Source organism: Ammodytes marinus, assembly GCF_949987685.1.
Source record: "Ammodytes marinus genome assembly, chromosome: 10".
NCBI lineage: Eukaryota > Metazoa > Chordata > Actinopteri > Uranoscopiformes > Ammodytidae > Ammodytes > Ammodytes marinus.
The window spans coordinates 23892237-23904936 of NC_137214.1; the positions used below are offsets into that span (position 1 = coordinate 23892237).

Consider the following 12700-nt stretch of genomic DNA (forward strand, 5'->3'; position numbering starts at 1 on the left):
CTTCCCGCTCGACTCTTTCTCTTCCTCACACGAGTCCCACTGTGGCCCCTGGAGCCAAGGCCAGTTTGAAATGGTTCCACTTGACAAAGGCCCATAGGGACCCCACTGTCGAGATGGCAGAACATGCAATTTACGTGGGTGTAAGTTCACATAGCGTTCCACATCGAGCAGATGCACACGTCCAGCATGTGTACAAATGGACACATGCGCCGTTACTATTACAGCAAATTGGAATCTATGGAAGAAAAAGAAACAGGTAAATTTCTCTGATGAAAAATGTGAACGTCAAGAGCTACGGCTACATGAACACTCACACATGAATATGAACGGAATACGAATATTAACTTTGTGGCTTCTCTCTTGCACACACTTAGGGGCCAAAGCAAGCTTCAATGTTTTAAAACAAAAAGTGGTGAAATAGTGCTCTCAACACAACAATATCCACCATCAAATGAATGTCTTAAAATTATATAATTTAACAATTAGTAATGTTTCTTTATTTTAATGTTGCCTGTATACTTCCTTGTTTATTTGTATGGCTGCCAGCCAGTGCCACACCCATCGAGGAAGGGAGTGTAAACAGTTGCAAAGAGTTCAACAGAGTACATGCTGATGGTACAAGTCCTGAATGTAACACATACATATTGTTTATGTCCATTAACTACAGTGATAAGGATCAACCATCATTTATGGAAATGTCAAACAAAGGTGGGACATTATTGCAGGTATTTTTGCCTTCCTGACTCCCTAGTCAAATTCACTCACCAAATTTTGACTTTCGGCCTAGCACTTAGAATAATCACAAACTGCTGATGAAAAAAACAATCTGTACTGTGCGCTGTTGTTATCCAAGATAATAAAAGAGAGAAGGATGGGGGGAAGGCAAGAGAGAAGGACGTAAGTAGGAGAAGAACATAAACATTTCCAATAACAGTGACCTGTGTCAGTGGATTTCTAAACAGCAGTAATGCCAGGCAACCTTTCATCAATAATAAATGGCTAGTTTAAAACATCACTGATGATCTGGGATGCAGAGATCCTCTGATCACATTAAACGTATCGAGGGGTTCATTGATTTCATGTTAGCAAATGTACTTAGCTCCTAATTAGCTTACAGCAAGACTCCAGCAATCCATATTTTTACTAATTCCCTGTAGGTTGATACGATTGATGCAAAAAGTTGGTAGTTTCTTCTAGTAGAAATCAGCTGCTCTATTCCGCTTGCATTCCGTTTACAATGGTGACAAAACAGTTTTGGACAGCAAAACTATCAATTCATCAATAGAACCTTATCAAACTAGTCCTGCAACATCATTCACTTCTGCATTCTATATCCCCTATTCCTGTCTCGAAAAAAACACATTCTTGTACCGCAATATGGCTTTGTCTGTCACTTGAAAGCATTTTTCCTTTATTTTTATTGTTGCAAATTGTAATGTCCATGTCATGTGAAGAAAAACTCATTGGGTGTAAGACTTAACATGCATGTATGGTTTTTCCCGAGTAGTCCCTGCAGTCACATTGACGTTCTTCCAAAAAGTGAAATTCTGGCATAATGTAGTGAAACATAACACTATAATTTACCTTCTTGTTTTTTTATTGTTATTATGAGCTCATTATTTGATATTTTCTAAAACAAATCTATGAAGTATTGAAGCCAGTCTCTGCAAACCTGATTATGTGACAGGTGCGTCGGAGGAGGGTGGGATGGCACATTTATGCTATGAAAAGAAATGTATTGGTCTGAACAGACCTCCGTCAAGCATAGGCTGCAAACCGTCTGTTGTGTACAGAGCTGTAAAGTTATGCATACCACAGCTCAACATGGTACTAGTTATACCTAGGGGGCAAAACCCACATGGAGCGTTGTAAAAGGTTGTTCACCAGAAATTATATCCAGGACCTTCCAGGATCCCAACCTGGGTGGACAACCTGGTCAACTAGCTGCTGGAAAGCTACAGGGGGCCGACATAGAGGAAATCAGAACCACTGTTTAAGCGAATGGGGATGGGCTAATGGGGAATTTTTTTAACTTATAGATATCATTATGAAACTTTGCAAGTTGATTACTGACATTAAAACAACAACTTTTTGTATTACAGTATTTTCCCCAAAATCTAGATGTTGGACAAAAGCAGAGTCAATTTGTTTTCAAATTTTTAAAACAAAACAAGTGTCCAACTGCCTGAAGCTTTTCCTAATCACAGTTAAAATTTGATCAATAACCCATAGAAAATGATTTTTTTACACAGTTTTTTCCAAGGGAATGTCTAGCCGTTTCCTAAAATACCAGCTGGAGATTCCAAAAGGACACTTTTGGTCCATAGCACATGAAATGTAACTGTGTAAAACATTTATTTTCTATGGGTTATTGATCAAATTTGAACTGGGATTAGGAAAGGCTTCAGGCAGTTGGACACTTGTTTTGTTTTCAAAATTTAAAAACAAATTGACTTTGTTTTCTTCCAACATCTTGGCTCCAGGGGCCCCATCTATAACCTTAGCTTGACTTAACTGTGCATGTAAATGTACTGAGTGTGTGTGAGTTACTTTCATTGTTATAGCTTTTTTAATACAAAATAGTATAGTACAAATACTTGCTGTTATTAATAGTGTATCATATGCATATGAATATGCAAGTCCTTCAACACTGAATGCTTATTAGCAACATAAAAAACAACACATATGAAACATGCATGTGGAGGAGTGGGAGTCAGTGGATTTAATTGCTCACATTAACTTTGTGGAGGCCCATTTTCACATCTTCAGTTCCCTTGTTTATGTGTTTGTTATTTTAACCTTCACTGGAGCAGAATGACTCTCCTAATGGGCATAATAATGTGATTATTTGCTGTGTTGTCTTTTGGGCCCATTGAGTTTTACACTGTAAAGAAGTACAAATCAGGCGTGCATTTACAAGCAATCAAATACTCACTCTGAAAAGGAACTACAAGAGGCCCAGCTGTGCAAAGTAATCGGTTCTGCTTTATCATTACTTGGATAGAAAGACATTCTGAGTTATTTTTGCACATAGTTTAATATATCTAATTTCAGCTTTATTTAAATTTTTTAATTGTGTAACACATTTGAAATTAAACAATGGAGCCTTCTAAAGCCCCTATCTCACTGGGCTGTGACTCTTTGCGACAAGTTGGAGACTGCATTCGTGAGGGAGTCTCTAAACTGTCTTGAAACATTTGCTGGGGTCTCAATTTCCTTGCATGAGTCGCATAGCCTCGCAGTCCTGTTGCTTGAATTTTGAACATGTTCAAAAAATGTAAGGGACAAATGTTCTCTCAAAATAGCGTCAGTCATCGCAGGTGTCTCGCACGCATTGCACACTCTTCTCAATTTAGTTTGCGTGAGTCAGAAAGTGCGAGAAATATGAGACAACTTTGCGAGGGTTTGGCGACATACAAAACTAAATTGCGACTGATTTAAGACAAAAATTAGACTGGCATTCCGTTCGTGCAACGCTCGCCAGACGTTCGCGAGACATAATTGCGAGCTCCCGGGAAATTTTAGCCAGGACATTCGCTAAATACCAACTCAGTGAGACTGCAAGTGAAAATTGTCGCTATAGTTCCCATATTTCCTCGCAATGTTGTGCCTCCAACTTGTCGCAAACTGTCGCAGCCCAGTGATATAGGGGCTTAAACAGCATGATTTTAAAACTCAACCTAAATTTTAAAGTAGTATTAATATCCAAGGATACTTCTCAGATCATGCATTCATTCCACATTGAGCTTAAATAATGGATCCCACTGCTGAGCAAAGCCTTTAAACCTTTACTCACTTTTAGCAGATTAGTAAACTGGGAAGAAAATAAAACATCCAATTTCCCAGAATGTCCCTCACAATTCTCTATAATACAAAATAATCACCAGCTATCTAGGTTTATTTGGGCTTTGGTAGTTTAGAACAGATGCTGACGAATCACTGGTGTCTATAACAACATCCAGGTGCTTTTGCATATGAACTTTATGGTTATATCATTAGGGATGCTATTGTCTCAATTGGTTTGCATCTTGATTCCAGGTGGCAAATGGCGTGCTAATACACCCCAGGAATCATGGCCAAGCTTGTGGCAGGCTAAATGCATGCCATTTTTTTCTGAGGCCAAAGCATGACAGATTGTCAATGAAAAGTTACAAAAAAATGTAATTCTGAATAGTAACAAGGCTCAACCTCCATGTTAGTGGTCTCTGTGAGGCTGTACATGGACAAAACTGTGTCAAATTCAGGAGATTGCATAAGTCAGATGTATACATCATCAGGCCCTATGCATGTCTGTACAGAAGTCTGAGCCATTCTATCTAGCAGTTGTTTGGTAACTCATTTGACCTGCTTGAGGAACTAGATATAGAAGCCAAGGGGCCATTGAAATCATGTGGATTCATACTATGTCAACCTTGAATGCTTCTACAACATTGTATGGCAATTTCACATTGCCATTTGCTAACTAGCGACGCTAGATTGAGTACCCTTTTGTATTCATCATTTGAGTTTAATCTTGTCATATTGTCATTATTGGAAGAGCTACATCCATATCAAGCAACTCATTTTTCAATTTTGAATGTCAAATACATTTTGCTCATCTGTAATATCAAGGGCATGGCAAAGAGGGGATTACAAATTCAGCAAAACCACCCTTTGACAGCACATCACTATTCTGTGGTCATTCTGAGGAACCTGTTTCTGGCTTAACGAGGGGATTCGACAGATAAATGATCAAAAAACAGGACAGCCATTGTCCTTGAACTCTTAATGGTGTACTAATAGTGCAGCTTGTCGAGAGTGGTTTTAACAAGAGTGTCCTGAGTCAAACTTTTCTTTTTTAATCTCTCTGCCTTTTGACTTGGAGGAGATAACTGTCTCCTCTTTCGCTCTCTCTCTCTCTCTCTCATCATGGCATTACCAACTCAGGCACGTCGTTTGCATAATCACCATCCTCTGTGTCTCCTCCTGCAGTATGGATAAGGGCACTCATTATAGTAGAGGGAGTAGGAGGCAGGGGCCAGTGTGCATTGCATGGGTCACACTATGGACTCGAAACATTCTATAAGAAACTATGGACTCAGCACAATGCTGACACTGTAAGCTTTGTTTCGGATACACACTATTTACATACACATAATACTGTAGAGATATACTGTATATTTGTGTGTTTGATTTACTTCATGGGGTATTAAACCTGGGCATACAGCTTTTGCTGCTATCAATTCCTTGTCTCTTCTTTGTCCATCTAATTTCCAAGCATTGTGTTTTTAAGATTATTAATGTATTGATTCTCACCGTGGATATTAAGGCTACCCTTATCTTTTCTATTTCTCATTTCTACCTCTCCCCTCTCCCCGTCTTCCAGATACAAGACTAAAAATAGGGACGACCACAGCAAAAGAAGAGGGTAAAGAATAGGCCATGGCCGAGGGGATGATTGCTTCTCAAAGTGGTAAGCAAGCCAACGTTTACCGGCTCTTATATATTTTGTTCCAGCGACGTGTGTGTTCATTTTGGACAATTTCATAACATGTGCGTCAGTCCCTGATGCCTTTATGGTTAGAGAGAAATGAAAAAAATAACATGAGTGTAAAAAATCCCTCTCTGTGGTCTCTGGCATGATACAATTACTCTCCACTTGCAACCATCTTGGTGCAACTCAGTATGTGGTTATTCTTGACCATTTCTGCCATTTTTGTGCTTGCAACACCTGTTACTTTCTTATTTGTGCTCATAACTCATCACTTTAAGAAATGATCAAATATTGATCAATTGATCAGAGTGCTTATCGAGGACCCCGAGCAAACACTAACATTACAATTCCTGTACCAAATTGAATTTGTTCTAAAATGTTTGTTCTGGACTCCATTGTTATCCAGATAGGTACGGTATATCTTGTGTATACTCCATTTATTTATGTGACACTGGACATGCTCATCATGTGCCCCGTGTCACCGAACTGCAATGAAAGTGTCCCCCGTCTTGGCCTCTCTGTCTGCTGACACACAAATCATCACTGAATAATAACTTGATCGCTCATCACTGCAGCCAGGACAAGCAGGTCAAAACAGCAGGATGTCTGCTATCCAAGGAAAATGGGTTCACATTGTCACCTTGGATTTTATGTTGCACCGTTAATTGATGTGAGCATCCTTTATATTTAAAATGAGTCAACACACACTTTACAGCTTCTAAAGAAAGCACCCATGATTCATGAACTGTTTTAAGAGTACGGATGGCTAAGAACAGCAAGTACTGTTTATATTTCCCTTAATATTATCATTCGAAGTCATTTGAGAAAGGGTGTGTGCTAATTCTCATGTATCACATAATTGAGTTGACATTTGTCCTCTAAATTACTGTGTAACATTAATATTTGAAAAACCAAGGAACATCATTTATTAAATCTGTAAATGCGATATAGTATAAGTTTGAGTTTTACAAGTGCATAAAACATGAAAAAATGACATGCTCAATGTCAGTATTTTGTGCCCTTTCAAATATTAGGGAAAAAGGAATAGTGTTTGAAGCCATTGATAACATGTCATTTTTATCATGTTGCTGTGATCTTTATTATAATATTCTATAAATCTAAACATTACTCAAGTCCTAAAATTGGCACACGATTCTCCGGTTACTACCAGACATATCCTGACTGGTAAATACATGGGTGGGTGGTTTCCTTTCTTATGTCACATCACATATGATGGTATTTAAACTGTCTAATGGTATATGTACTTTGAATTACACTGTTATACAGCACTGAGCAGTGTGCATCCCCTTTTGGCATGTTAAGTACAGATCCCTCATTGCTTCAGCCAATTTCAGTATTCATGCAACAACAAGATCGTCTTGACAAGAGTTTTAATTTACAAGTCAAACTCCAGTTGACTTCATCTGCCCATAACTGATCCTTTGTCAGATTTGAGATTGTGTGTGGGCATGTGTATGTGCAGGTATCTGTGGGGATCGCACACATAATTGTGTGTACGCATGACTGTGTAGGCAAGTGCCTCTGCATCTGTGTTTGGAGGAGAGAACGAGTGAACAAAAATGGAGGTGATGTTGTGGAGAAAGACGGGCGGCTGCAGACAGATAGTGTCATTCCTTCAGTATCACCATTACATCTTAATGTCTAGCCGAGCATGGGATTGTGTTTTGCATCTACATCAAGATGTTGTGTTCCTTTATTGAGACAAAGTTTGATGTGTCTGGTCTGAACTGCACATACTTCTGGATGCACAGGCTGATCGTCCAGCTGCTGTTGTTTGTACTAAAGCCTTGTTAAATTCAATTGCCTCATAAACCTTAGCAACTCCAATACATTTTTAAATAAGAGGGAGAAAAAAAAGAGGGACAACTCCCAGAGGGTGAGTGTTTAAGTTATCATCCACTGTGCGGAAGTTTCAGCAGGTTGCATCATAGGGGCTGAGTTTTTCCTTACAGTTGATACAACCAGCTAATTACAAAGGTTGTGATTATATAATGAGTTTTTAATTAGATTTTAAGTCACTGATTGAATAAGGCAATTGTTGTTGTTTTTTTTTTCCTGTCTCTCCTTATATTCAATGTAGTAGTACATCAATACTGCATTCTTGACAGGCACAAGGCTTGAAGCAGTTGATTGTTATGAAAGCTATGGAATAGTTGGATTTGGTGTTTCAAGAAATATGTTTGCAGTTTAATCTCCACTCACTAAAGAAAGAACAGAAATCAGAGTGTGATTTATTTTGACAAATTTTTCAGGAAAAGTAGGAATCAAAAGTGAAGCGCACCACCTGACCTTTATCGCAATAAGGAATTCTTCCTCCACATGCTCTGTCAGCGAGACATGGACCGTAGTTGTGCTCCACCCTACACTCTTCTCAGATGGTATAGGAAAGGTGAGCAGTAGTCAGGGCCCATTGCATTTCAAGATGCCTCAGGGTCTACCCCTTAAAATGCTCGCTTGCCACATTTCATTCCCTGTGAAGCAACATCAAATACTTTGACAGAACTTTAATTTTATGGTTAAGGCAAACGTGCTTGTGTTTATCCAGAGGGTTTAGGGATTCTGGTGCTGACATTTGCGCATAAAGGACATGATTTGTTTTTTTCTATTTATTATTGTTTATTTTCTCTAGTGAACTGCTACATGTTCCCCCACATCAATTGGATACGGTATTATTAGATCTGGCTGCACCCTTTCAGATATGAAAGGGGAAAATAATCTCTCTGAAAGAGGTAGGCTCTGACAGCACAGTGAGATGTAATGGAAAGCCTGACTGCTGTTTCAAAGGGAGAACAACAGTAAGAAGGCTGGTTATGAGTTGGAAATATGCCCAATATGCCCAAAAACAACAATGATGCTCAATTCATTGCACTCCACTTCATTCAAATGTGTTATGGATATGCTTACTTTTTTCCTTAGCTGGATGGCAAATGCTCCCTGTTGATTCCAGGAAAACATTAATTTAAGGAAGGATGCAGGGGAGATTATATAATGCAAATAAAATAGACACATACAGTATGTGTTGTTTTGGGTTGTGCCATGGTTTTATTACATATTGATTAATGTGGACATATATAATGATTTTCTCTTGAGTAGCTATTAACTCTTTATATGTCAACAAGATTGACAGTTGGTCCACTAGAGATGGATGCAGTTTTGATTTAGTTTTTCTCAATTTTAGTAAGACACATTTATGGTAATGACAAAACAAATGGCATTCATTTTACATTATAATGTATGTGCCATGGGTCATTATTCTTGGTGATACAATCATATCACCACCAAATCTATTGATATCATCATTATTTTCTCAACCCTTCTTTCACAAACATCATCTGAAGTCTATACCATTGCACACATTTACAAACTATGCTTTATTAGTGTTGTTTGGTTCTGTAGGTTATACCTCCTATTTATTGAAATAATTTGGGAGTAGGGACACAAGAACATGAATAATGTATGCAATGCATGCCACAGGGCATGCTGCTATGTCCTTAACCTGCTATAAAAGGGCCAACCTCCACATGAATAACTAAATGTTAACTAAATTATAACATGTACTACTGGGGGGAAATTATTTATTCAGCATGAAACCATTGCTGCTCCCGTTGAAAGCACCTAGAAGGCTACAACAGTGTTAGTGAAGTTGTAAGGTCAAATGGTTTGATGGCATTAAAATATCACTTAATTATCTCCACATCAGTAACACACACACACACACACACACACACACACACACACACACACACACACACATACACTGCAAACTATCCCCAGTTATGCCGCTCATCAATAGTACATTAGGACAATAGGTACATATTTATTTATGTAAATATCACTTTTTACTAAACCAATACACCATAAAACTTATGCAACAGTAACACACATAAGAAAACTAAAGTAGAAAGTACACCTACATACATGATTAAGTAATGTAAAGCATGTATAGTGTTTTTTATCAAAATGCAACACCTCTCTTCTTGAAAGAGATGTGACAAGCCTTCCTTACCTATAGTAGATACTGTAGTTAATGGCTGCTTCAGGTGTTGAAGACTAATGTCAGTGGATTGCCACTAGTATTTTCAGAGCACGGGTCCCATCTTTCACAGTGCCTAGGTAATTATTTTTGGAAGAAACTCGATATCTCTTATTGTTTAGTATGCCTAACCTTCAATTACCCATTGACACTGTCCTCAAAATGCAATTATGGGCTGATTAGGGAAACGCCAGCAGTGATCAGCATTTTTCGTCTTGATTAGGGGAATATTCAAGCCTTTTGTTACTGTCAAGAATGATCAAGAGGACACAAGGTTTGCAAAGTGAGTCAACGTGACATCATGGGAGTGCCATCATCATCATCGTCTCGCTAACACAGCAGCCCTCTCATCTCAGAGAGAATATTAACATGCTGGCAAGCTCATCCCTGGTGCCCTACTTAGACCAGATGGGCCTCATTCAGGTCTTTCACAAAAAAACACAGGCTTGAAGGCATCTTAAATGTCATTCTCAATGTCACCAAAGCCATAATTAGGAATGAGCCAGCGGAAGGGCATGCACGTTTGATTTGCGGTAAGATAGATTGTCTCATATCGGGAAGATCACATGTTGAATTACAAAAGTCAAGCTACGAAAGCTACGCAACAAAGTCCTGTATTTCCAGGGGGGCAATTCCATCAGACAGATATCATCCTACTTACCGGAGTCATGACATTATTTGAAATGAACATGATGTATTTTAATATAACATTGTATCACTGCTTAATCATATCATGTCAATAATTTACTTCAATTGATTACTGCTATAGATTCACAAAGAACATAATCATTAGTTGTATCCAGTATTATATCACTGAACATATTTGCACTCACATCGCAGCTATCATGTTCAAGTACTAATTATTTTACATTCCTAGTTGTTCATGCATCCAGGCATTGTTAGCACACACTACTAACCCTCCACCAGGCCTCTGTGTCGGCACTGACTAAAGTTACCAGACAATGTGTGCTGCATCCTCACACCCTCTGTAAATGCAAACTGATATACATGCAGGAACTGAAGGCTTGTAAAAAAAAAAAAAGATGGCAGTGAGGATGAACCTTTTGAAGAAAGCATATGTGAATAAAACAGGGCAGAAACTAGGCGTTGATTAGATGTTCCTGTTCAAGGCTTCGTCCTCTCACATAGCTCACAATTATTGCACATATTATAACACAATGCATGGTGGGTAATCAAAGGCTAAGCTCCCCGTGGCTTTCTTTCCTTTGTGTTTATTTTTTTATTTATTGCAGTTTTTTTTTTTCACAGGAAATGCGAGGCTTCTAATTAAGTCTTGGAGGGGGAGAATGAGGCACCCTAGTCGGCCAACTGTGAGCGGCTATCGCAAACTCAAACTTCAATGTTTAATTTATGTGTGCTGTATTATTTATGGATGACGTGATCTGTGTGTATATGGGGCGTTATGCAAACACTGGGTCCGTGCAATGTTTAGAGTTTGGATTTGAGAAAGTGGAACAAATAAATATAAAATGCTAAGCAGAATGTCGAGTGCATGGCCAGGCTCATTGTTAATGTGGTTTGTCTGACAGATATCCGTTTTCCTGTCTCCTTTTCCATTCTCACTTCCATCCACTGCACACATACCTAACAGTGTGATATTCTGTTGATTGATTCCTAAAACCTTACCCAATTTAAGACATAGACCATGTTATATTGATGCCAAATGGTGTAGCTTTGTGTATGAAACAATTTTTACTTATATTTGGGCATATACAATCTCTCTCTCTCTTTCTCTCTCTCTCTCTCTCTCTCTCTCTCTCTCTCTCTCTCTCTCTCTCTCTCTCTCTCTCTCTCTCTCAAACTACATCAGCAGCATCAGATGAAGATCAGGGCTGTGATGGTGGATAGGGTAATCACACCCATGACACTGCTGCCCACAATGGCCTAGAGTGCCGTGTTTATGTTCACTCCGCTTTAACCTTTAATGCGCAGCGATGCGGCTCTAACCCGCTGAATAGTATGCACCAGGCAGAGCCAATTGAAGTCTAAATCCTCGCCTTAAAAAATGGTTTGGATCAGCAGGTGTCACTGGGAAGGATAGCCCCGATTTGTAGCCAGGGGAAATGCAGGTAACATAAATATTTCATGGAAAATTATCTCACAACATTGTAAAAAGGAGCGGGGTTTCCAATCAATAGTAGTAAGGGATCTGGCTATGCACATACAGTTACTGAGAGAGGATGACGTAACTTTGAAGAGCAGGTGGTACATAATTGGCATATATGGAATATTGGCTTTTAGTTATGGAAGAATATGGAATATACTGAACTAATTCTGCTAGCAGAAATAGGGCTTGCTGGGGGTGGTGTTTTTTTTAAAAAGCGTACAGGCACTAATGGTGTTCCATCACTTTAAGAAAATAGAAAAACTAAATGTTATATAAACGGTCAAAAAAGAACCTAGCACATAGTGGGAGTGGCAATTAGCTGTCATTAGTTAATTAGTTTGTATGGCAGGAAATGCATTGATTATATAAGTGGATGGAAACAAAGAAAATTATGGATTATAAGCATATCACAACAATCAATTCATTTTACGCAGTTGAGGGCCCCAGAACACCTCAAGCCAAACACAGGCATCAGAGCAGAGCATTTGTTTAGTTGGAAGAGTGAAGCGATAATGCAGATCGAAGTGGACACGCACGGTCAGCATACGCTGTATAATGCTGACAGCCCAGTGAGTGATTTATATGTATGAGAATAGCCATAATGTTGACTCCAGCAAGTGTACATACAGGGTTTCACTGGCAAAAGTAATTCCCATTGTAATTTTAATGTAAAGTAGCCCTGTGGCGGTGAATACTCTACGAATGGCTGGAAATCCTGATAGGTAAATGGTGAATGGAACAACTGCATTGAAACAAACAAGCCTATGTCACGCAGGAAATTAGACTGAGAGGAGCAATACTGCACCTAACAAGCTTACAGCCCTTTGAATAGGGTGATTGAGAGGGAGGCAGTTTCCTAGGCAGGAGCACTGGACCATCAACCTCCAGTCTCACATATCCTATGGCCCCTGTCCAGGAATTCGGTACACACACACACACACACATACACACACACACACACACCACACACACACACACACACACACACACACACACACACACACACATGCAGGCACACACACACAGCAAGGTGAGAGGAGGCACT

General features: G+C 39.1%; 1 protein-coding gene across 1 annotated transcript in view; it reads left to right on the top strand.

The window, feature by feature from the left end:
• The window catches only part of lingo2 (leucine rich repeat and Ig domain containing 2), a gene marked incomplete at its 3' end in the record, with an annotated part of 143016 nt that overhangs the window by 52469 nt on the left and 77847 nt on the right, over positions 1-12700 (top strand). The window contains exon 2 of the mRNA XM_080035137.1: positions 5366-5452. The remainder of the gene's footprint in view (positions 1-5365; positions 5453-12700) is intronic.